Source organism: Manis pentadactyla, chromosome 11 (genome assembly GCF_030020395.1).
Source record: "Manis pentadactyla isolate mManPen7 chromosome 11, mManPen7.hap1, whole genome shotgun sequence".
In the NCBI taxonomy this organism is placed as follows: Eukaryota; Metazoa; Chordata; class Mammalia; order Pholidota; family Manidae; genus Manis; species Manis pentadactyla.
Window position 1 is genome coordinate 84,219,885 of NC_080029.1, and position 26,813 is coordinate 84,246,697.

Below are 26,813 nucleotides of genomic sequence, written 5' to 3' on the forward strand. Positions count from 1 at the left end.
TCATAGCCATAGTTTTAGAGGAAATATCGGTGAAAGCATATTTTAATACACATGGCCGGCGCCTGAGACAATCTTTTTGGGGAAATGTGATAGACACCTCATTCCCGTTTTTTCAGAATTTAGGTGACACTAAAGGCCCTGTTTACTGAGAAACCGATTCTATGGAATCCGGGGTGAGGCAACTTGAGTCAGGATTTACAAACGCCTACTTTAGAAACCCTAACCCAGGGCCTTTCGTGGAACTTCCGACATGGGAACTGGGCCATATTTGGGGGAACGCGAAATCCGCGGAAGGCGCAGCCGCAGCAGCTTCCTTCGGAGGAATCCGGAGTTACAAGGTGAAGGAGCCCAGCGCCGGGGCCGCGCGTCGCTGAAACCTCGGCTTTCTTGCTGGCAGCCAGCACTGCATGTACCCGGCTCCTGATCCCGGGCTGCTTTTCATTTTCAGACATCAGCTGCCCCATCAAGTGTGTCCTCGGTTTTCTCGGATGTAATTCGGGTAGGGCATAAGACTTGGACTCAATATGGACAACAGAGCGTCAGTTCACTACCCCTCGCTTCACTCCCTCGTACACTTGGTGAGAGTGGCGAAACTTCATTTGCCGAATCCGCTGTTGCATCCCCCTTGTCTGACTTTGGCAGGGGCTAAACGACTATTTGCCAAATGAATGGATTTCAGTAGGGGAAGTTTTCTTAGAGTCATTTTGCTCTTCTTGGAGTTGAAGTCTTTAGGTGTTCTACCCTTACCAATCTAAAAGAAAATTCTCGAAAGATATGGGGGAAAACAAGGATGTTAGTTAAGCATTTTGCTTCATTTTAACAATTGTTTGTTGAGCACCTACTATGTAGTATGGAATAGGATGATGAGCAAAACGGCGTGATTTCCGGCACTTAAAGTGGCTGAAATGCAATGTAAAAAATAATTACTTTAAAGGGGGAATAATTATCAACTGTGAGAAGTGCACTAAGGAAAGGAAGAATATTCTGCGACGGGGTAAAATAAAAGATCCTGGGGGGTGGAGGGCAAAGTACCAATCATTAACTGCTCCGAAGTATCAGTATGAATTAATTTGATTAAACGATGAAGATGAAGTGGTGGAGTAGGAACAGTGTTTGGGAGAAAAGTCACTGCAGAAAATCCATTAATTTCAACAGGTACCAGTACATTACAGACTAGACTAAACCATTCTAACTCTTCTCTCTTCTTGCTTTGGACATAACTTTAATAAATTACTTTTTTTTTTTTTTAGCCTTCTTCCTCCCCCAAACTTCACATTATTTTGGATTTTAGATGTCTCAGATTTTCTTTTCTTAAAGACCCACCAACAGCTCTTGAATACTAATTGAAATAAGTGAATCAACCTTTTCACCTGTTAAGGTCTATTTGCATTTCTTTTTATTTGAATTGTCTGTCCTTTCACTATTTTCCATCATGATGGCCTTGTTTAAAAATTTTCGAGACTTTCATAGCTCTCTGTGATGTAAGCTGAACTTTTAAAATGACTTTCATTTCAACTTTCTGCTTTGCTTTTTTTGTTTTGTTTAATTAATCGGCCTTCTCTTAGTGCTCTGTATTCTGCCTCTTAGGTAGGAATGTTTTCCCCACTCCCAGGTACTAAAGGAATTTATTCATTCTTCTAGTACTGGTATGGTGTCATCTTTTAGATTTAGATCTATGATCCATTTGGGATTTATCCAGTGTAGAATAAACAATGGATCTGATTTTATCTTTTTCTGAAGGCTATTTTATCCTTGATATTTTTATTTTATCTCACTCCAGTGAACTCCCACTCCTACCTCTCAAAAGTAGTCAAATATTACTACTGAAAGCCCCATAGAGTCCATTAACTAGGTAAAGAGAACTCTACTGAACTTTAGACTTTGTCTTAGTTAGTGCCCCTAGGTGGCAAACATCAGTTTCTTTAGGTGCTATCTCACTGCTGTGCCAGTGGGTTTCAGCCCTGGACAAGTTCACTATGGATTCAGTGAGACCAAAGAAATGACAATGGAACATTCTTGGGGTGAAAGGTTTATACCCAACTTTATTCCCATGGTGGCAGGTCAGTCACTAGAATCCCATCCACTCAGAGCAAGTCTGCATGCAGCAAGCCAGTCTCTGCCTCTGGGCCCCACTACCCCCAAAGCGGTCTCCGCTCTCCTGCAGCCTTGCAGCCCTGCCACCATGATGCCCAGAGCACTGGGCGGGGCTCTCTATATAGAATCAATAACGACATATTGCCCACATGTGTGTAGTGAGCTAGCCAACCAGGGCCAGGTGAGAATCCTGGCCATAGGAACCTTCACTTTATTCACACTCACTTAGTGTCCTTTTCTGTAAAATTAGTCAAGAATCTGCCAGAGTGCCTCCCTAAACCTTCTTCCTGCATCCCTGCTTGGAAAAAGGTGACCTTTGTAGCTCCTCAAATCAGACCCAGAACTTTTCTCTGTAAAGCCAAAATGATTGTCCTTGAAATCCCTGCCTCCAAGGCCGGGCCCGTTGCACAGGCACATGATCCACTTACTAGTAAAACAGAAACATTTGAGGAAACATCTGTCTTAAATTCGGACTTGACTATGAAAACAATGCAATGATTTCTTCTGGTCACTAGAGCTGACACCAGGGCGCTTCACGTGCATCTCCCCATCAGGAGCTATGCTTGGTCCCCATCCGCATGCTCGCTCTCCTCACGTGCAGCAGAAGTGTTGGCTCCAGAAGGTTCATAGCAGAACCCAGCTGAGAACCCCTGTAAGAGAGCTGCTTCACCTCACATGACGCCTCCTCCCTGGGGCAGTCTGCCATCTGCATGCCATGTCTGGCCTATGTGGAAGCACACGGTAGATGTCTGGCCCTTGTCTCAGTTGAGGACAGCTACAGAAAACTTCCTGTAGGATGGGCTCCTGCTGCACATGGGGAGAGCGAGCATGTAAGTTCTGGATGGGTAGGTGCAGGTGAAGCACCCTGGTGTCCATTACTCTGGTGTCAGCTCTAGTGACCAGAGGAAACATTGCATCGTTTTCTATCTTAGTCAAGTCCAAATTTAAGACAGATATTTCCTCTAATGTTTCTGTTTTACTAGTAAGTGGATCATGTGCCTGTGCAACGGGCCCGGCCTTGGAGGCAGGGATTTCAAGGACAATCATTTTGGCTTTACAGAGATAAGTTCTGGGTCTGATTTGAGGAGCTACAAAGGTCACCTTTTTCCAAGCAGGGATGTGGCAACTGTATTATGGCTCAGCTTCTTCATCTGTCCACTGCTGTTTCCTTCACTCATTTACTGGTGGTGTTTTAAGAGCTCCCCGAGTAAGCCTCCTGCATGCAAATATCCCTCTCAGCCTTTCCATCAAAATGTGGTCCATAAATTGGCATCACCTGGAAACTAGTTAGACAATAAGTTAACTCGGGCCCCTCTCCACACCTACAGAATCACAATCTGCATTTTTATAAGGTTCCCAGTGATTTGTACATTGAAGTTCAAGAAGCTCTGGTCTGGGCTCAAAAGCCAATGGTCTAAGCTCAAAAATGTTTCTTACTCTGGGTTATGAGGTGGGAAAACCGAATTTTTTGTTGTACTTTATAATATGTAAATTTAACAATTAAGTGGAGAGAATCTAAAGGAGAAATTTGATCATCTGACTAGACGATTTTAGGTCTTCTAGTCTCTCAGCTCACAGGGTTTTCTCTTGCCCTTGAGGTTGCCTGTGTGTGGTTCTGATATCCAAAAGAATAGTCCAGGATTTGTGCTAACTTTGAAACAACTGACAAAAGATGTCAAGCTTATCAATAGCCTTCTGAGACTTGTGTGTGAGAAACCAATACGAATTTCTCTGTAGGAAGACATATCTGTTCTGGAGCAAGAAATCCAAGCTGTTGACATTTTTCTTATTTTTTTTAAGGTAGGAAAAATGAGATGGGAAAAGATAATGGCAGATAAACTAAAATGATTAAATAAAAACAAACCAAGTACATACAGGCTTAGGAGTTTTTCTGTCTTTTACAATGCTAAGAAATGGACAGGTTAATAGTGCCATCAACCACAGTAGGGGCTTGATTAGATAAATTACTGTGTACCAGTTTCATGGGTGTTATTCATTTATTTATTTGGAAGATATTCAGGATGTAATTTGAGAAAAAGCAAGCCACAAACTTGTACATATGATTGTTGTCCTTTATATGTAGATACATAAAGAAAAATGGAAAGATTTTTTGAAGAGTGGTTTTCTCTGGTAACGTTGTAGGTGATTTTCACATTCTTCTTAGTGCTTTTCTGCTATTATCATCTGCATTTTTCATGAGTATACTGTTACGGGTTGAATTCTGTCCCCAAAGATACATTAAAGTCCCAAGCTCTGGCATCTCAAAATGTGACCTTATTTTGCAGATGTGCTTGGTTAAGATGAGGCCATACTGGAGGAGGCTGGGCCCGCAATCCCATATGACCTTACATATGCTCCTTACAAGGAGCAGACACAGCCATGAGCAGAGGACATCATGAAATGATGGAGAGAAACTGAAGGGCTGCGTCTGCCAGCCAAGAAACACCAAGGGTTGGTGCCCACCACCAGAAGCTAGGAAGAGGTGAGGAATGGTTTTCCCGTACAGGTTTCAGAGGGAGCACAGGCCTGACAACATCCAACATCTTGACTTCAGATTTCTAGTTTCCAGAATTGTGAGAGAATACATTTCTGTTGTTTTAAGCCACCCAGTTTGCAGTGCTTTTACACTAGCCCCAGGAAATGAATGCACAGTTACTTTCTAATCATTAAAAAGTCACTTCCATTTTGAAAATAAATGGAGCTATAGTCAGCATGAAGGAAGATGGCACTTGGCAGCCAGCACAAAGATGCCTTCCTCACAAAATCTTCCCTGATGTTTCCAAGGAGTGACACTGGAGGCCCGGTCAGGAGCAGCTCCTGCTGAGCAGTCTACGTGCACGCCTTACCCTTCCCCCTCTAGGTCTAATCCCTGGAGAGGGCAGGGGCCAGGCTCATGTGTACTTCCCACAACATGTAGCCCAAAACTTTGAACAAAATTCTCTGTGAATGCTTTTTGGGTGGATGAATGAATGAATGAGGAATTCTTATTAGCAAGAAAAGCTTTCAGCTGCCACTGTAATAGAGCTGGGTGAACAAAAAAGGCAAGAAAACCCATTGAGCATGAAAATTAAAAGATACTAGATTTGGAACTAGAGGAATGTAGAGGAACCTATGTGTATACACTCCAGATCCATAGTTCTGAGGAGTATAAAAAGTAGATACCTTGTCAAATAAATGTGGGAATTTAAACTAATTTCCCTACCACAGGATCTCTAGGGGCCTTTACTACACCTTTGTATTTTGGGACTTTCCAGTTAATGTGCAGTAGGCTTCACCTCCTAGTAGTTGACTGCTGAATTACTTTTGTCTGCCATTTCAAAGCACTTGGTGGCTGGTGTTTGGGGAATGAACACATAAGCCCCTTGAGAAGATCCTTCAGACCTGCTCGTCTCTTACTTGGGGGGTTTTCCTGTCTCTGTGTTCACTCTGTGTCTCCAAGCTTTAGTCAGACATTTCTGTGGTCCCTCAGATCTAAGAAATTTGGACATAGTTATAGATCATATATGTTTTTTCATTAAAAGAAAGAGAAGATAGAATGGATATGAGGAAGGTAAATGTTTGAAAACATCCAAGGTCTTTCAAACACAGGCATTCCATCAAATGCCACATGGATCTAGAAGGTGAGCAGCTGGGGCTGTCAGCCGTGCTCCTTGCAGCAGGAAATCTGAGTGTCCAATGTTTATGCCACTAGCGGGAGTGGAGTTAAATTCACTGTTTGAATACCAGCTCGACCACTTAATTATGGGAAAGTTATCTAGCTTGTCTGAGCTCCAAATTCTTCATCTGTAAAATGGAGATATTAAAGTGTCCACATCAAAGCATTGTTATGAGAATAACATGGTTCTTTAAAATTTTTAGCATTTTAACCTGGTCCATTAAAGAACTCAAATGTTAACTGTTATTACAGGTACTTGTGGCTGGTACAAAGGAAGAAGTCTCTGCCTTCAGAGCCTTCTGACAGCTGGAGGAAATGCTGCAAGTGAGACAGTCATGACCCTGTGTGCCACACTGTGTGTGAAACTCTTTTTCAGGATTTTTCTAATTTGATCCTTTCTCCCTGCTCCTCCACTGTTGCCTTCTCTGCTGAACTTCACTCCCAATGGAACTTATATTATGGGTCCCTTAATGTAAGGGAAAAGTCAGCACCCCGATTTCCCCGCTAGATTGACGTGGCTCATGGGGGACCCCCCTCACTCCTGCCCTGGCTTGTTTCCCTTGAAGAGTTTAGTGTGTTTATCTGTTTACCCTGTGTGCCTCCTACGGAGGTCAATAACGCTGTAAATGGAGGAGAGCTCCAGACTCAGTCAAGCAAATTACAGAATATTGAAAAGGTCATAGCAGTAAAGTACATTACTATAATCCACAGAATATATGAGGCATTAAAATCCTAATGCCTTGACTTTTGATCATAATTTATAGGAGATGAGAAGAATGAACTACCTCAGGGCATTTTTATGGCCAAAATTAAAGCAGGGGTGGAATCACTTAACCCCTGCCAGCGGTCTTAAATTCACTGAACTACCTTCTGGCTCATCGGATTCCGTCTCTGTGGGACTCTGCGGGGAGCCATTATTGCTTTGGCTGGAGACAAACCTTTCCTGGAGACAAAAGGAGAGAGAGATATAGGTGATAACAGAACTAGCTGCTAAGACATCATCTCACGCTGGAGGCCAGGCTGATGGCAGGCAATGCTGATGGTTTCTTAATGGTACCGGGCACCTGACCCTGAGTTTATGATGGTGACTGGCTCAAATCCATGACCTGTCCTTCCATTGCCCTTCCATGCATGACCTGAGCTTCCATGAGCTCTATGTAGATTTTATTCTTTTGTACCACACCAGGCAGAAGTGGTTATTACTAAAGATGGTGGCTTCACAGCCCAGAGAATGGACAGAGGGAAACATGAAACTATGTGGATATCTCACATCCAGAAAAGTCTTCAATACCCACAGGAGTGCTGGGTCAGTTATGAGATCTGATTTGGAGATATTTCTGGTGAATGTTCCTGATGAAAAATTGCCTAGGAAAGAGCTTATTCACCTGCAAAAACCTGATTACTAAAATTAGTAGGTGTTACTGTCTAATCTAACCTTTCGCCAAACTTGAATTACTGTGCTATGTGAGAAGTGCCATCAAGGGAAGAATCAGAGGGAACTAACAAATATTTTATGTAACATGCCAGACATTAAGAGCCCTCCGAAGTGGTTTATTGTATACAGCATGCAAGCTACGGCAGCCCCAAGAAGTGGTATTATCCCTATTTTACAGATAGGAAAGCTGAGATTTAGATAGGTTATGATAATTGTACAATGTTGTAAGATGTTAAATGTCAGGATCAAAATGCAACGTGGATCTGCTGAGCTCCAAAACCCACCCTTGATCTAACACACACAACGCTGAGTGCAGTACCTTCCCTGTGGGAGACACCAGTGGACTTGGGGGCAGCCTTCATTCAAAAGCCATCACCTTCACCTTTTGATGTGAGTAGCAACTGAAAACCTTTCTATCTACAAATGTCACCCTCACCATCTCTGTGATACCCTAGTTGAGCTTTAGTTCTGATTTTCTTTTAAAATGCAAATTATCCTGAGAGATAAGACACTAAATGTTTCAGTTTATTTTCCCTTTATTTCCTAAAGGGAGACCTTGACAGCATTAAACCAGGGTCACCTAGGGAAAAGACAGAGGGGTTTATAGAGGAAATGGCAAAAAAGGGAACAGTTGGAGGTGCCAAATATGTGAGTCGATTTCAGAATCTCACCTGAGACTGACCCCAGTGATCCTTTTTGCATTTTAGGAAGTTTTATTATACTAATAAGTTCTATATTTTAGAACGTGCATACCTGTTTCATAGTACTGTTGTATGAAATCAATGAGGTGTACATAGGTGAGAATGATTTGTAATGTAAATGGATCAATATAAACAAAGTATGGTACAGTGTGCTATTTCAATTTTTAAATGAATTCATTTATAATTACATTTTTGTAGCCAAATACACTCTTCCTATTTCACATGGCTCCATTCTTTTGACTATACATCAAATATAAGTGGGGGATAAAACATCTGGACACTAAAAACACATTTTTAGCCCAATAGTTTGCTCTAGAAAATAATGTTTAATATCTCAAATTTAAAGAATTGCATTTTAGGAAAAGAATGAACACTTTTTAAAATGATTTTCAACATTTATTTTTCTCTTATTTTAAAAACAATGTTTCTATCAGCTTGACTTAAAAAAATAAAAGCACTATATTAGAATTTACCAGCAGGGGGGAGTAGAGGAACACAAAATATCTTTGAGCCTAGGATAATTTTTGTGCACAAATGGCAGCAAAGTACACAAACCATGCCTTTTTATTAGCCAGTGGATCCATGGGAACACATTAAATCTAATGAACAGCTCAGTCTGTAACAGATGCAAACAAATAGATGTGTATGTGGCAAAAGTGTTGTCTTTGATCAGAAGTTATAGATGAGAAGAATGAACTACTTCAGTGCATTTTTTTTTATGACCGAGTGTGCCATATTTGGTTTTATTTTCCAAATCTCTGGAAACTAATGAAATCAGTTTTATTATACTAAAATCAATGTTTTCCTTAATTTTGCATGCTTATTTTTAAATGTTCATTTAGAATGAAATTCCAGTGAAATGCATTTTTAAAGGTGGCTGAGTATCATTGTGGATGGAAATTTGACTTGCACAATCTGTCTCTGACATACACAGTCTTTATTTATATGAAGAGGCAATGTGGGAACACAATCTGATCCCTGTTCAAAATGTCCCAGAAGTACACACACACACACACACAAAACCCTCAAGAAACCAGTTATTTACCACTAGATGGATGCTAGTTAATGTTCCCAATCCTCTTTAGATCTTAAAAGAAGGTGACTTTGGAGGAGAGAATTATGAACCCTTACCTAAGGAATAGATTGCAATATTCATTGCCAACAACCTGGAACATATGTTGAGTGATTCCCATGCTAGGCGTTAGAAACATGAAGATATTGAACAAGAGGCCCTTGCCTTGAGGGGTGACAATCCAGCTGAGACAAATGAGAGCATATTTTGCAATGAGATATCTTTTGTAGAAAGAGAACAATCACCAATAGATGAGAATGCTAATATCTAACCAAGGTATTACTTACCAAGTTTTTCCTTCTCATTCATTCAATCCATAGTTCTCAAAGAGTGCTGTTAAAAGAGAAATTGGGTTTAAAATTAAAAATTTTTTAATATTAAAAATTATTTGAGTGAAAATTAATTTGATTCTACAGCATCTTACTATGCTGATGGACAGTGACTATAATGGAGTTTGTGGGGGGGACTTGGTGAAGGGGGAGCCTAGTAAACATAACGTTCTTCATGTAATTGTAGATTAGTGATACCAAAATAAAATAAATATAATATAATACAATACAATAATAAAAAAGAAAATCAATTTGTATCAGGCAGTGCCAAACCAGAAGTGGTTAACCTCACTCCCCAGACAGGAACTCTGAGAAAAACTTGTAGCTCCAGGGGGGAAATCCCGGGGCAGAAATACCTTTGAAACCAAAATCAGTCAAAGGGAGAAATAAAGTTAAGAAACCCATTTATTTCTTACAAGCAGTCTTCCCATCTCTCTTTTGACCAGGCTGCCACAGAAGGAGCTCCACCCAACCTCTCAGGTCCAGATAAGCCCTCCCATGCCCATGTAATTACCTATTGATATGTGGACCACTTCTCTTTACCCCTTGAAATACCACTGATATGGAGATGATACTTCTCTCCACCTCTTGGAAACACCTATTGATATGCAGATGCACTAAAGCCAGGGCAGAGATTCTGAAAATATTACAATTTTACCCACAGACTTTTGTAGAAAAAGCAAAAGCAAAACAAGGAAATTATTGATTGGCTATAGCTTAAAGCCTACTTAAAGCCATTTGTGATTGGTTGTCTTTGGACTTTGATTTCATAATCTTGAGGCATGTACAGGTTTAGACTTTAGTTTGCTTATGCAGACTGCCACAGCATCAGAGCCACCTCAGTCTAAAGGCCTCTTTGTTTTGTCCATCTAACAGTGGTGACCAGAGTTTTGTGCTCTTACCAGAGTTCTAATCTGGTAGGACAGAGGAGGAGAATACCAGTTTTAGATTTCATTTCATGAAATGACCATTCATCAATTTCATCTTCACTGGCTTTCTGTTTAGGATGTAGGAGTAATACCATCCTCTTTGCTTTAATGAATGTACTGTATACATTGTTACATACCTGGTTTAGCAGCTTTGAAGGTCTTCTATTCATATTAATATTTTCTGGTCCCAGAACATCAAGTGTTGATAGAAGGACTTGATATCTATTGACCCGTCATGGTTCCACTGTATATTGCCCATTGCTATAATAGGCTTGATTTGTTACTGGTCTTAGTGAGGGTTTTAGAGGTCAGCACACCAGGCCATCAAGGAATTCTGGGAGTGTTGGGGGAAGACCTGGTGAGAAAATGGAATGTTAGCCTGGGCTTCGAAGACAAGGTAAGAATAGCAGCATTATAGCAGGAGTAATACAGCAGTCCAGGTAGGTGAGAGTGCTTAGTAAGAAAACAGTTATAGACTAGAGTTACAAGGAATGATTATACATGAGTGTAAGGAAAGATAATAATGAGAGGGTTCAAGTAGTAGAGATCACTTAGTCTTCCAGAGTTTAAGGGATTCCCTATTGAAAAACACAGAGAAAAGAAAAGACCCTGTCCTGGAACTAACACACACATCTGGGTTTCTTTCTCCATTAATAAATGTGAATGTATGGAATAACGAAGGATAATAACTATTTCATAGGTTGGGAGATAAATGAGATTATGTACACAACGTTCCTAGACTCCAGTTCCCTGACCCCTAATATTACCCAGCCAATATTAGCTCCCTTTCTGTTCCTCAGTCATCATAATCATCTTAGAAATGCTATTCTCCAAAAAAAAATGGCAGTTAGTGGGCAAAAATGTTGTAAATCTCAGAGTGTTACACAAAGCACAATATATCAAGAATTTTAATAATAAATACTGTGTTTCTCTATTGCCCTCTTGTGTTCTGTGCTCAAGAAAACAGTCCCTTGAAGCTCATTAAAAAATGTTCAGAGTTAAGTCCTATCTGTAATTCTTCAGGCAAATCTTTTCTATTTTTCTCTAGCAACAAACATGTTGCAACTGCACAATAGATGGAGCATTTCTAAATGAAAGCACTCTAATAACTCAAGAATTCCTCCAGTTTCTGTTCTGGAGTAGACATAGGTGCCATTTTTGCATCATGGCCTATCTGGCATAATAAATTTCATTGTTAAGGAAACAGATATCTTTTGTGTTTTATGGCAAATTTTCCCTTTCATAAAGGCTGACAAATGTATGGGGGAAGGGAAGAACGTAAAATTAAGTATGGAGTTACATTTGCACTTAAAGTAAGGCAATTCCCCGTGTCGGGCCACCTTGGTATATCAGGTTAGATTGTGACATGGTTGCTTAGCAACTCTGCCATCAGTGAACTCAGGATTCCTTTTTTTCTGGGAAATCCTAAGGAGTAATACCTAGGAGAGTCCTTCTGTTATTTTTGGATTATTTAAACTAAAGGTGACTTGTACAAAAGATTTAGATGAAGTTCAAATGACTAAGAGAGGAGCAGACATTTAGGTAGTAGGATTTGTATTTCTGTTGTTTTAATAATGGAGAGAGAGAGGTTGACCCATTTTCCATCTTTTCTGAGAATTAAGAGACTCATTATAAAGTGCAAGAAGGAATGAGTCCACTTCGGTGGCATAGATGTGCCCTAGAATATCTGTTCTTACCTCTTCTTGCCTGATGCTGGGCCACCACTTACACTTTTGAGCCCAGCAAGTTTTTACACGTTAGGATCTCATTGAGTCAGTTTCCCCCTTTCTCCTCCATTTCACTGTTCCCTTTCTCCCAGCCTAATTGCTATTCATCCCAGAAAAGCAAAGTAAAACCTTTCTTTCAGTTCTCCAGCTACCCATCCTGCCCTCTCCTTTTCTTTTTTCCAAAAACTTTGAAAGAGTATTCTACATTTAGAGTATTCTGTTCCCCACCTCCCTTGAGTCACTGCAGTCTGAGCCCCATGGCCTTAATCCACTGAAAATCCTCTTGCCAAGGGGCCAATAATCTGGTTGCCAAATTCACTGGACAATTTTGGCGCATTATCTCACTTCTCTGACCAATCAGAGGACTTTTTCCTTCTGGCTCTTCTAACCTCTTCTTGTGTCTCTCATCTTATAAAAACTGGGCTTCCTGGAATTCTGTTGTCTATCTTCCCATATTCTGGGTCATTTGCTGAGTGATGTCATCCCCTCCCGGGACTTTATTAACTTATCCAGGGTGATTTCCAAATCTGTTGTTCTGGCTCAGACCCCATTCTGGGGCTCCAGGCTCATTTTTCCAACCACGTCTCTGAACATCTCTTTCCATATTTTATAGGCACTTCATACCTCTTCTGTCTCCTCATTATCCTCCTAGTGGTGCTACCCCAATGAGCACCAACAGCCCCTTATTCTTTTTCCTATTTTCTCATCTCAATCAATGTCAATGCCATCCGCCCAGTTTCCTAACCCAGAAATTTGAGTCATCCTGGATTCCTCAACTTCCCTCCCTCAGCCCCATTACATTTTCCATCCATGTCACTTCTCAGACCACAGAAGACACATTCTCTCTGAAGCAGGACACATAAGATCCTTCATAGCTGGTTCCTGCTTCTTTCTCGGCATCAACTCTGCCATTTCCTGTGTCACCCTCCTTTGTGCCTTTGTCACACTCCACCACACATCCTGTGCTCTAACCGTCTCCATAGGAAACTCTCTCTGGTTTCCTAAACTTCAGCACTATTCCATCCCTTTTACCTTTACACATGCAAGCCCCCTGAGCCTTTCCTTTCTCCTCCTCTGTCTTAAGAAACTTATGCTTCAAGAATCAGTTCAACCATCACCTCCCTGGAGTTCGTTCACCAAGCAGTACTTAAGTACTCCCTCCTTAGTCCTGCCATGTCACATTGCACCAGAGTGTATTTTGACACATCACTTTTCTTAAGTGAAGTAAATGTAGTGTATTGATCATATTATTTAGAGGTCTGCTCTTGATGAGATTGTCAGCTTTCCTATGGCATGCAAGATGTCTTTTAAAAAAAGTCTTTCTATCCCCTTCTCCCTAGCACAAAGGAGGTGCTAAACAAAGGCTTAGTGAGTGAATGAACAAACAGTAAGATATTTCAGTAGTGAAGATTACAGGACAATGAAACAGACCCTAATAGAAGTTGTGGAACCTGTTAGTTAAAAATCAGTAAGACGCACACCCATTAGAATGGCTACTATCAGAAAAATAGAAAATAACAAGTATTGGTGAGGATGTAGAAGAATTGAAACTTTTATGTACTATATATGGGATTGTAAAAAGGTTCAATCATTATGGAAAACAGTATACTGTTCCTTAAAAAACTAAAAACCCAACTATCAACAACCCCACTTTTGGGTATATATCCAAAGAACTGAAAGCAGGGTCTGAAGAGAGATTTGCACACCCATGCTCACAGCAGCACTATTCACACTAGCCAAGAGGTGGAAGCAATCCAAGTGCCCACCAACAGATGAATGGATAAAGATGATATATATACACAATGGAATATTATTCAGCCTTAAAAAAGGAGAGCTAGCCTGCCAAATATTAAAGAATGAATGAACCTTGAGGACATTATGCTAAAAGTAAAAGAAGCCAGTCACAAAAGACAAATATTGTGTGACTCCACTTATATGAGATCTCTAAAATAGTAAAATCTCTAGAAACAAAAATTAGGATGGTATTCACCAGGAGCTGAGGAGAGAAGGAGAAGGGGAGTTGTTTTTTCATGGGCATAGAGTTTCAATTCTGCAAGATGAAAAATTTTTAGAGATTCTGTGACCAACAATGTAAATATACTTAACAGTACTAAACTGTACACTTAAAAAGGCTAACATGGTCAATTTTATATGTTTTTGCCACAATAAAAAAAATCCATAAGAGTACAATAGACAATGCATTTAACACAGGATGGATGCTGTCTGGAGGCCAAAAGCTTGAAAGGAAGACTAAACATTCATGACCTCTGCTTTTTATAGATCATATAACATTGAATGTCTTTATATCATGTATCTTGAATGCTTTTCTTTGTAAAAAATTCCATAATACAAATAATATAATATTTGAATATAACAAAATATGGCAATGTGAACTGATAATATGAGTATGGATTATAATATGATATGAATAACCAGAAACGTCATTTTCCCTTCTCAGGAAAGATGCTCTACCTTTCACCATCTCCATTATGCTTATGCTTTGAATACGACAAAATAAGAGTTCAACATTAAGAGACGTAGGAATAGTCCTGTTGGAGCTTACAGTCCAATGCAGACAATTATCTAGAAAACTTACAGACAAGAGTTGTCCAAGGGTGCACACAAAAATATACACACATGCATGTGAGCATGCATGTACACACACACACACCACTTGCAGAAGCTCATGAAGCATTTATGAGTCAGGTTTTTGAATAATTAAATAACTTTAAGAAAATAATCAAATAATTCCATAAAAGGTGTATGCTGAGAAAATGTTTCTAAAGAAGAAAGTAGAGCTGAAGCTCTAAAATGTCTCTACCCATCTTGACTGACTTAAAAAGGTAGGTATAAAATCCCCAAATAGCAATTTCCAGTCCTCCAAAAAGTGGACCTCAGTTTGATCTAGTTCTTTGGTCTTTAACAATCTGTTAGCAACAGGAAACATCTCAAATTTTCCCATTAGGGTGTTAGAAGTTTCCTTTTTCTGAACCTACACATTTTTATCATTCCCATGGAAAACATGAACACTAAAGGTGGAATGGAATTCAGGATTTTTAAATGATCCTCTACTCTAATGTGGCTCATTTCCCATCATTGGACCTTGGAGGTTACTTCAATAAAAAAAGCCTGTTAGCCACTGAAATTGAGCAGTTGATTTAAACTGGTGAAACTGACAAGGAGAGGACCTGTGGAAATTGCCATTTGCTCAGGGTACAGGAGGAAATCCCTGATTAATACTATTTTCCTCTATATCTGCAGCCCGGGGATGCAGCACAAGCCCCAGGCCAGGCTCCTCATCCCTTTCAAATAGTCAGGAAGTGCATCGCTGCTCATCTGAGCCGTGCCATTTCTGAGTTGCCTGGGAGCTATAGGAAAACATCATTAACTCAATCTGTGTTAACCTGAAATGCTGAAAATAAAAATAGCATCTTGGAGTCCACTTCCCTAGATTCCTGTTATTTCATACAAAATTTTTAGTTTTCCTTGAACTACTCTTGCTTGCTGGCCATCTTCTTCACTATGGCTGCTCTTTTATTTTTCTAGCTATATTGAAATATAATTGACATAAAACAGCATAAGTTTAAGGTGTACCAGGTGATGATTTGATACATGTATATGTTATAAAATGATCATCCCATTAAGATTAGTTAACATATCTGTCACCTCACATAATTAATTAGCGTGTGTATGTGCAATGAGAACATTTAGATTCTATTCTCTTGATAGCTTCTCTTTTAAAATTTCATTTTGCACCCAGTTCTGCCTGTCAGCAAGTTTAAGTGGAAGAAGGAGAAATACGCATCTCTTCTCTGTGCAGTGGCAGGTAACGGAGGGAAGCAGGTCCATTGCACTGTGGAATCTTCTCCCTATAGGCCCACGTGTATTTATGCAGAAGGAACCACATAAAAGTGGATTCCTTTAAAAAAACAGGCCGTGGGAGAAGTCACAAAAGCTAAAATCCTTTAGAAATGCTTTGAAAGAATATGGACAAAGAGACGTCAGGTGTGGCTGTACCCCATGCACTTAGACTTGGGACGGTGGAGGGTTTCTTGGCCGATGGGGTGTGTGTGCGAGCGTGCGTGTGTGTGTGTGTGTGTGTGTGTGTGTGTGTGTGTGTGTCACTAGTGTATCACAAGGCCTATGCTAATGTACGGAATCTTGCCTTTTATTTGTTTGCTTGCTTGTTTGTTTTTGTTACGAGCCTGCCGCAGAGCCATTGACACTTGACTCCTTTTCTTCTTCAGCAGATCATCCTGGGAAACTGTTGCTTGACTTTCTAATCCCAAATGAAAGATATTTCTTGTAGGGAGGCACAGCTTCCCAATTTTATGTATAAAGGATGATTGTACAGGTTCACATATACGCCAGGACACATTTCAGTCAAAGTTGGCACTGAAAGAATTAGTAGGCAGTGACTGATCTACAACAGGTGAAAACGGATGTATAGTCAATTGTTCCCCACTAGGCATCTGAGCAGTGGCAGCAATCCAGATCCAAAATAGGCCCAACTCAATCTCAGTGGATGCATGGGGGGTGCTCTCTCCCTCCAAATGCCCTACCACCACGGGTGAGACTGTGAGATCACTGAGCCGTTCTATTTCTGCTTCCCCCTGTACCCTCAAAAGTAAGTCTCTTATTTTGTTCATTCACATGCTCATCTGATACACAGCGATGGTCTATCACCGTCTGTGTTGGTTTGCTGGGGCTTCCACAACAAAGTACCACAGACCGCGTGGCTTAAACAATTGAAATTTATTCTCTCGCAGTTCTGGAGGCTAAATGTCCCGGATCTAGGTGTCAGCCAGGTGCGTTTCTCCTGAGGCCTCTCTCCACCGTGTCATGTCCTCACGTGGTCACTCTTCTGTGCATGTGCTTCCCACCATGTCTCTCTGTGTCCCCTAACCTCCTCTTCTTATAAAGAGACTAGTCAGGTTGGATTAGGGCAGACCCTAAAACCCTCATTTCAATTTAATCTCTTTATAGATCCCATCTCCAAATGCAGGCCCGTTCTGAGGTACAGCAGGTAGGGCTTCAGCATACAAGTTTCAGGGAGACACAGTTCTTTCCGTGATGCTGTCTCTTCCCAGGCTAGCTCTCCATTATGTGAGGGCGCAGCAAGAAGGCCGCCATTTATGAACCAGGACGCAGGCTCTCACCAGACGATGAATCTGCCGGTGCTTTGATCTGGCCTCACAACCTCCAGAACTGTGAGAAATGAAAGTTTGTTGTTTAAGCCACGCAGTCTACGGTATTTTTGTTATAGTAGCCGGAGTGGATGGAGGCAAGATCTGACCATTTTGCAAGCTGCAGTTAAGTGGATTTACTGAGAAAATCTGGATGAGGTGCCACAGTGGTGTGCCAGACCTCCAGTAATAGTGGTGATGCCATCAGAGCTGAGCCACATGCTGAGATATAATAAAATGTGAACTGGGAGGCAGAAATCATCTCAAGAATACTATAGTTGAGTTCCTTGGATGTCAAGTGCCTGTGGAAGTCAGAAAGCCTGTTTCCATAGTGGCCCTGAATGATGGGGCCCGACGCAAGCGTTCCAGCTGATGGTGACTAGCCTGGATGCTAACACCTTCTCCTCAGGAGGTGGCAGTGAGGGAGCTCTTGGTCACATTTCATTCTTTCTAGGAGAGTGCAACGTGGTTTCTGTGACACAGACAAGCAATCTACAGGGATTGGAAATTTGAGAAGAAATAATGCAAAACGTACTATTTAGTTGTCATTGTTAGTAGCATTTATGAGCTGCAGATAATTAAATCTAGGGATAAAACCATGAAGTCATCAGAACTGAAAGAGATTTGATAGGTTCCAAATTCATCCTTCTATCTTCAAGGACTGTGCCAAACCATGACTGGTAAAGGATGTGGGGACACTCATACAGAGAGAGACCTTTTGGCCTAAATGACCAATGTGATTGATTACTGTGTCTGATGTGTGTTTCCCAACACCACCAAGCAGTTCTCCAATTCTCAGCAAACACTGGATGTCCCACAACTTAATTCAATTCCAACATTATGTTCCTGGAGATAAGGTCAGATCCTGCAAGTTAAGGCCTCAATCCCACAAGATTGCCCTCATTTCAGATGCCATTTGCAAGGTCAGCTTGTTACCTGCGCTTCTGACTGACTGGCTATAAATTGGAAGTTCCTATAACCCCAACTTGGGTTAGAGTAATTTGCTAGAGCAGCATATAAAACCCAGAGAAACATTTACTTACTTTTACCAGTTTATTGTAAAGGCTATTGCAAAAGAAACAGATGAAGAGCCAGATGAAGAGGTACGTAGTGTGAGGCCTGGGAGACCCTAAAGTACTGGAGCTTCTGTCCCCGGGGAACTGGAGTACGCCACTCTTCCATTGTGTGAGTGCTTTCACCTACTCTTGTTCAAGAATTTTATAGAGTTTAATCTGTGGTCCCCCCTTCCCAGAGACTGGTAGGTGTGCCTACAAGTTCCAGCCTAGTGCTCAGGTGTACTTTCTGGTGACCAGTCCTAGCCCGACGCTACCTAGGGCCTCCACTCTATGTCGCATCATTAGCATAATCTCTGGTGGGCTCAAAAGGGGCTCCTTGTAAGTGTCAAAAGATGCTCCTATCACTCAGAGAACCCCAAGGGTTTTAGGAGCTCTGTACCAGGAACCAGGGACAAAGACCAAATGTATTTCTATTTGTGGGGAAAATGGAAGTTCCTATGGCCAGGATCCTCACCTGACCTTAAACTACTTGGTGATGTAATTGGCCTACTGCTGGGCTACAGCTTTCACACCCATAGGCAATAAGCTATTATTGTCTTAGTCACTATATAAAGAGCTCCACCCAGTGTGCTCTGCCTGGAGGTAGAGACAGAGAGAGGCTTACTGCATGCAGACTGCCCCAGAGGCAGACGGATGTGATTCCAGCACCCAACCTGCCACTGTGAGAATAAAGCTTGGTATAAACCCTTTACCCGTGATGTTCCATTGTTGTTATTGGGATTCACCAAATCCAGAATGAGAATCCAGGGCCAATCCCTTTCAGGCGAGACCAGCATGACAGGGCAAGTTCCTCCCTGCCAGTTAAATAGTTACCTGATCACTGATCAAACTGGCTGCCATTTTCTCAACTTTCATCTTTTGCCCAGGTATGAGCAGACAAAGCGTTTGTGACCTGGCCTGCTTGCCACAACCAGCTGTATCTCCCAACTCGCCCTCTGCATAAGCAAGATCAGGTTTCTGTTCCCTTAAAGTCTCTCTGTTGCTGAAGTGCTGTTTATTCTGCCAGAAGATCCCTACCCTTCTTAACCATCTGGAGTGCTCATCTCTCAAGACTCAGCTTAGGAGTTTCTTTCTGAGTGAAGACTTTACATACAGACACACACACCACACACAGACACATACCACATACCCACCAACCACACACTCAAACACACACCCATGCACACACACTACACACAGCACCCCCACATACACATCACAAAACTAAGCACCCTGTGGGGGCCAAGGGCAGGCCTCCCCAAGATGTGCCATTATGATACACAGATGATTTGGGGCTGAAAATCATCAAGACCCAAAAACCTCAGGAAGAAATTTTGACCTCCCCCACCAACAACAGCATAAAAATAATTTAGATGGAGGAACTATTCCGAGAGGAGAGCTGTCCCCATAGCAGCTGCATTATAATGTGAACTGGGGTGGTAGGCTGGGAGGGAGGTGGCTAAGTGTGTTAAAATTCCTCTCTGTGCCCCCCCCAGGCTCCCCACTGTTCCTGTGGGGACCATCAACATTTGTTTATCAAACATTTATTCTTTTCATATTCCTCTGAGTTGCTTCCTTTCCCTTTGAAGTCTCAGACCCCCACCCCCTCCTCCTTGGTGCAGGGTGACATTTATACCTTATTCTCCCTGACTGTCTTTAGAACCCATGTCTATGCCTTCCCTGTACCCCACACATACATAATTAAACTATGGTTTTCTCTCCTGTTTTCTGTCTCTTATCAATTTGATTCCTAGACCAGCTAGAAGAACCTCTATGGGTAGAGGCAATTTCTTCCTTCCCAACCATCCTTTCCTCAGGGCTAACAAGGCAGGATGACATGCCTCTACTGTTACACATATCATACAATTTTAAACAGCAATTTCCTTATCATTATATGAATAAATTGTACCCAATTAAAACATTTCAAGTGAATTTCAAAGAGGTTTCCAATGGCTGCTTAGCACAACCCCATCTGCCCCCACCCCATCACCCTAGAACTGAATAGTTTCAGGACCCCCAAGCCCATGTCAGTTCCAAATCTGTTATATGTGGGTAGAAGGAAGTCGCAAACTACTGACAACTTAATGAGAAAGATTTGCTTTTCATTCCCCTGGTTCATGCAAAAATAGAAAGGTCTTCCTGCACACAAACAAGCATATCGACAGGAGGTGCCACGAATCCTTTTCCAATTAAAGAGGAGGTGCTTGGCCTGACTTCTTCACTTTAGCTCTTTACCTCCTAGAGTTGTTATTTCCACCATGACACCAACTATCTCCTTAGCAACTATCTCAGATAGGATCAGATTTACTGCTTTTCTGATAAAGATTACATCTTCTTTTAAAAATGGAAAAACCATTCCTTTTATAATTACAAACCCATGTCTAATACAACATAATATTTAAAAGCAGACAGAAATAGAATACAGTGTTGTAACAGAAGGCCCTCCACATGGAGGTCTAATTATTAGACACTAGTTATTGATTCACAGTCATTACCGTAGCTAACTAGCCAATGGTGAGGTCAGCTATGAAATAGCCAAGAAATGGCCCCAAAGCAGGCTATGTGGGGGAGTAGACAATGAAAGAAAAGCAAGAGGCCTCTGCAACTGGTCCTTGAATTATCTTGAAAAAGCTGGACCCTTATCAATAATGTGGAATTTTAGTGTTTCTGCTGGAAGGAAAATGGAGATGTTATATCCTCTTATTCCATTTACAGTTGGCCTGAGTGCAAGCTATTTCTAAGGGCTAATGTTACCCACCTTCACGAGCAGGACAAGATTTTACAGCTGGGACTGGAGAGGGCTGGGTGTTCCATCTTCCAATTCATTACCATGCATTATCTATGGCTTTTGGGTAATTGAGCCAATAATGCCCTTGACAACCATTCTCCTTTAACGTGAGGGCAAGGTAATTAATTAAGGCCAGAAGGGGACTGTGAATGGCTGTTAATGAACCGCAATTGAGGGAATTACCTAGGAGAGTGCTCTTAGAGCCTATAAAAGTACATGAACAAGAGTAGCTTGGGTACAGATGTACCCTATCCTTCCCATCACTGTTCAGTCTCGGAAGGGCACAGATGTGAAATGACGGGGAATTTCCACTACATAACCCTGTCTCATTATGCTTGTATAACTTGGAGTGGCCATTTATTTTCAAACCCCATGATAATTTCTAGAGAAACTCTTTTAGGGCACACAATATGTAGCACACACCAAAATGTAATGACCCAGACAGTTAACTGATTAACCAGTATTTGTTCAACGTGATGTGGTTTGTCACGCACACATACTAACAAAGGATGTGAGGTACTCCCTGCCCTAAAGAAGTCATGGGCCACGTGATGGACACAAGCAAGGGGAGAGCAATGTGACATGTTGATATATAATCAAGCACTTTGGAGTTTGGAGAAGTGAGGGACACCTGTGTGGGCTGGGTGACCACCATAGGTCAGGAGGAGACGTGAAGTCTCACTGGGCCCTGAGGGACAGACCAGGCAGAGAGCAGGAGGGGGCAGGCAGCCCAGGAAAAGGCAGGGAGGGGATGACCTAGAAGAGAATGGACAGTGCGAGTCCTGCCTCCCTAGAAAAGAATTTCATGCCAAGGTCCGCAGAATTATCCTTCCTTTTTCTTCCTTTTCCTTTCCCCTTCTCCTTCTTCTTATGAAGGCTAAAGAGACAATTAGAGGTTATCATGTCCCACTACACATCCCCTAACAGACACACTGCACACACACACACACACACACACACACACACACACACACACACACACACACACACCAGGAGATAGGCTTACTAGGGCATAGTGTGGGGAAAGATTATGACAGGTCTGAGTATCAGACAGGGGAGTTCAGGCAGATGATGCAACAGACAAGGAGGCTCTGTAGGGACGTAAATCCTGAAGACGTGTTGGGAATAACTATTTTAATAATGCCTAAGATTTATTAACAGATTACTATGTGTCAGGCTCTGCTAAAGATCTCACATGTAAGGCCCACAACAATTCTCTAGGGTGCTAATAAAACTTGTTCCCATTTACAGATGAAGCGACAGTCTTAGAGAATTTAGCTATCTCACCCAAGACAAGTTAAAGTGGGACCAGAAGTTCTAAAACCCGAATTCCTAAGAATTATGCTTTATTAGTTTCATATAAGTCTAGCTCATGGTCTTTATACCTTTTCACTCAAATACTAAATAATGGTTCTCAACTGAGCGTGATTTTTCTCTCCAGGGACACTTGACAATATGTGGAGACACTTTTGGTTGTCAACCCTTGGTGGGGGGAAATGCAACTGGCATTAATGGGAAGAGGCCAGGGCTGCTGCTAAACGTCCTACCATACCAAGACACAGCAAAGACATATCCTGCCCCAAAGCCCAGTGGTACCAAGGCTGAGAAGCCTTTTGCCCTAAAAGAATTTTGAAAAATTATGACCCTTTCACACAGATTTAGGTTGACATGTAAATGTTTAATCGTAAGTTTAAACAGCAGCAAAGGATATAGCGTCTGGTATGTCACTAATACTGATATTTAAAAATAAAAGTCACATCGCTTTTTTAAAACGAATCTAGTGATATTTAAACACCATACCAAGTTGATATATAAAGATGATCGTTTTGAAGAGATACATGAACAAATTATATTTCCATTCCACTTCCTCCATGGAGTATTATTCCAGTATAATATAGTTTATGCTTGTAACTCTTTTTAATTACACAGCCATTTTCTCTGCAACAAAAAATATGTATAAGTTGAAAATTTTGAAAACATGCCCTGTGACCCTGAGGCTCTAAGTCCGTGGTTCCCAAACTATGTACCCAGATGTGCTAGGGGCTCCTTAGTGAATTCACAGGGTACTGCAGGGTGTTCACATTTTCAAGGGAAACACAGGATGAACCAACAGTTTGAAAGTCGTTCACTTTAGATTGCTTCAACATTAGATTGAACTACATCCCTACGATGTTATATTTTTTTGCAGAGCTGTTTTTTTAGCAGGTGCTGTAATTAAAAAGCAAGTAGGCACAAAGATCAGTATGGGGCAGGTGGTGGTGCCCTACCCAGTTCTCAGGTTTGAGAAGCTGTGCCTTTGTTCAACAGGCGCACACATCCTATGAGTAAGTAATCATGGTTATTTAACAATGAAATAAAAGTATCAGTTTGCTGTTCACATTATGTGTTTTATTTTTGCAAATGTCTACTATGTCGTTAGAATAGATATATTTATTAAACTGTTTGAACCTAAGCACCTAATAAATGGAAGGCTAAGGCATTTCTTTTGTTCTGGGGACTCCAGAAATATTACTGGTTCATTAATGGTGCTATAAAACAAGATGGCTTGGGAACCTCTGGTGTGTTAAAAAGTAGTCTTCTGGGTTGAGATATTATCATAATGACTATTAGTATATAATACATCAAAACAATGTAATTATAAATTTTGATGATTATTAGAGATGAAAGTAAAAAAACTGCACAATGTATCTCTAACGGGTGTTTTCTCCTTCCCTCATTTGTCATGTATCTGTGGAGGAACAGTATTATGTATCCAAGGATGAATATTACAAATGCATGTAAAAGAATACTCCTGTTTTTCATTTTAATAGATGTGAACATTGAATAATCTTGTTCAGATAAATACCTGAAGAATTGTGTTGCTCAGTTCTTGAACTCTTGAGTTACAGCTAAAAATCATGTCCAGTGTCAACAATTATTTTTAGTGATCCATCAGTGCTTTTAGGTAGTTTTGTTTTGTTGAAAGCCAAGAGTTAGAAGCATTTAATTTCCAAAAAAGTATGCTATTTCATCATTAGAGTCATTCACTTCTTGGCTCCAGAATCCAATTGTCCCTTTGTTTGGTGCCCTAGATGTTTACAACCTGGGGCAATGCGCTTTATTGATGTTTAGGAAGGATAAGAGGTGTGATTTTCTGTTGTTAATTAAAAGATGGACGGTTGCTATTGCGGAAGGGAGGTGGCAGGGAGAGCCTGCCTGTCCAACACGGTTAAATTCTCAAGAAGATCCATTTTAGGAAAGTACATATGGAGGGTGAGGAATAGAAATAGGTCCCCTTAAATCTGACTGCACCCACGTAACCATCGGAAAGCCTCTGCATGTGCCTAGGAGTGCTCATACCCCCGTGGGAGCTCACCCAACCTTGGGCAAGAGGAGCTGGGCTCCAGGTTGTGAATGCCCAGATGGGCTGTGGGGCTCAGGGGCAAAGCCTCTTGGGGTCCCTCCCTTCTTCACTTTTTCTTCCATGAGTCACACTGAAGTCACACTCTGAAGTGTGAGTCTGAGGCTTCTGAAATCACACTCCAGGGGTAAGTCCCAGTTTTCCCACTTACCAATTTTCTAGATTTGTACATGTTACTTACTTTTATGCTTCAGTTTACTAAAGTGTAAAATGTGGATTTGTAGCATTTAGCTCATAGGATGGATGTGAGATTAAATGGATTCAGGTATATAATGTTCTCAACAACAGTACCTGGCATATGACAAGTACTCAAGGTAAACTATTACAGGGTGTCAACTGTACCCTTCTGGGGGGTGTTCTTCCCTCCATCCCTGGTGGCCTAACAGGACCGTGGTGGTGTGTGTTAAAAAATAAAATTCAAACAAGTAAATTTGAAGATCTACTTGGCTTTATTAAGTGATTCATGAATGAGCAGCAGCATCCTCTTTAGCAAGTAGAGAGATGCTCCCAGAAGTTCTACGAAATGGAAGGTTTTTATAGACAGGAGGATTGTTTGGGGGTGGGGAGGTAAGTTATTAGCAAAAGGAAAGAAGGGATTGTTTCAAACAAGGTTACCTCCCTTAGGAGGCAGTACAGGGGGTCTTCTCATGCTCATGACCTCATTTTCTTTTGGAGACAGGAGAGGGCTCCTGGGCCTGGTTATCTTAACCATGCTGACCAGAAAATTCCTTACTGGCAACTTTTCTGGAGGAGGTTGGAACTACAATTAAGTTAGGTATTAAGTCCTAGTCTGGGGACTTGGCCAGCAGAAGTACATCTTGTTGCGCCTGTATCTTTGTTTTTTTAACAGGTCCAAAAGAGAGGGAGCTTTAGTGGCCAATTCTTAATGAGAAAGTTCTAGTTTCCATACCTATGGCCCTTGGAGTGTAGAGATTGAGAGAACAGACCCAGAATAGACTCAGAGGAAAGGAGTCAAGGAGCCAGTCATGTGAGTTTCCTCTATTTTAGATTTAAAAAGCCTCCCTTAGTTTCCAGGAATTGGAGCATATTGCTGATCTATAGCAAACAGTGGGCATTTACTTCATACAAAACCAGGGAGTCTACACTGGGCTCCTCAATTAAGCTGGTGATGGAACAAAAGCTGCAGGTTAATGTTTCTTCCCATCTGTTCCCCAGCATTAAGCACATTTACATCCCTAGATCATTCTGCATTTCCTTATTTACTCAAAGAAACTGTTCTGGCTTTGTTTCTATTTTTCTGAGGAGAGTTTACTTTTGGCTTCTGCCTAGTTACTACTTAGCATTTATGTAAAGTTTACATTTGTCTGATCTGTTGAAGCTGGGTATTGGGAAGGAATGAGAAGATACCTTGGTGCTGAATGGTGAGTCAAGCTGAGGAATCCATGAAATAAAGTCTTAAGATGCTGAGGGTTCCCAAGGAGAAGGATTTGTGAAGACAAATATCTCTGAATTGGGGGTGAAGATTGTATTAATAGGCTGACTCTTTCATTCTCATTTGCTGCTTTGCTTGGTAAATAGGCAGTTAGGGTGATGGGAAAGAGTTGAAACTGGGAAGGAATTGGGAATTTTTGCCAGCAGAGAAGGACTTTGGTGACTTATATAAGCCTTACTCAAAATACTTCTCTTTGAAGTATTTTGGAGGGAGACATTCCTGCTTTGCTCCCCCAACAACAGGGATCAGTAAAACTTGAGCTTAACTGGTTTTTGTCTTTCTCTTACACCAGGGCCCTGAAAAGCCATGCTAATCAGCAGTGGAAGACAGAAAAAAACCCAATCCAGCCACAGCTGGGAGGGCCAATGGGGGTGAAGCGAGAACAGGTGGGTAATGAAACAATAGTCAAGGATTTGGAAATCTTGGTTCGGTTCCTCTTTATCGCAACTAAAAGATAACTATGAGAGCGTCATCAACTACTGCAAATCCTGTTGGAAAAGGGGTTTTAAGTGAAACATCTGGCAGATGTCTGTAGCATGGCTTGGAGGAATCACAACTAGAGAAAGGCTAGCTGTGGAAATGGGCACCTGGATGAGACTGGGAAGTGTGAAGACAGTGGGTTTTAAGTCTACTGGGGAATGACTGTCCTGTGAAAGTACCTTTACATTTAAAGCAAAATATGATGACTAGGAGATTTTTGGTGCTCATACTCTAGACAAATGTTGGGTTGTCAGTACACTCCAGCTAAAGAACACCAGGAACATACTTGTTAGTTCAACAGATTAGGCTTATAACTCATTGCAGTGAGGGACAATGCACAAGGAGAGTCCCGGAGCAGCTCAGTAAGAGGGTGCTGGGAAGAGCCTATTATAGAACATGGGCTTTGGTGGGGTGATGCAGGGGAGGGTCCAAGCAAGTGGGAGATTCACTCTAGATTGGATGCTGTCAGTGGGGGCATTGCTATGATTGATAGCTCAGTAAATCTTACC

At 41.4% G+C, this 26,813-nt stretch overlaps 1 long non-coding RNA gene across 2 annotated transcripts; it reads left to right on the top strand.

The window, feature by feature from the left end:
* Window positions 1-136: 136 nt before the first annotated feature.
* Window positions 137-15,418, top strand: LOC118913544 (uncharacterized). 2 transcript variants are annotated; one of them, XR_005025242.2, is made up of 4 exons: window positions 137-1,155; window positions 4,380-4,576; window positions 6,002-7,574; window positions 15,204-15,418. It is a non-coding gene; the product is annotated as an uncharacterized LOC118913544 (long non-coding RNA). The 2 variants fall into 2 exon arrangements; XR_005025241.2 differs by lacking the exon at window positions 4,380-4,576 and having other exon boundaries at window positions 15,204-15,417.
* The last annotated feature ends 11,395 nt before the right edge of the window (window positions 15,419-26,813 follow it).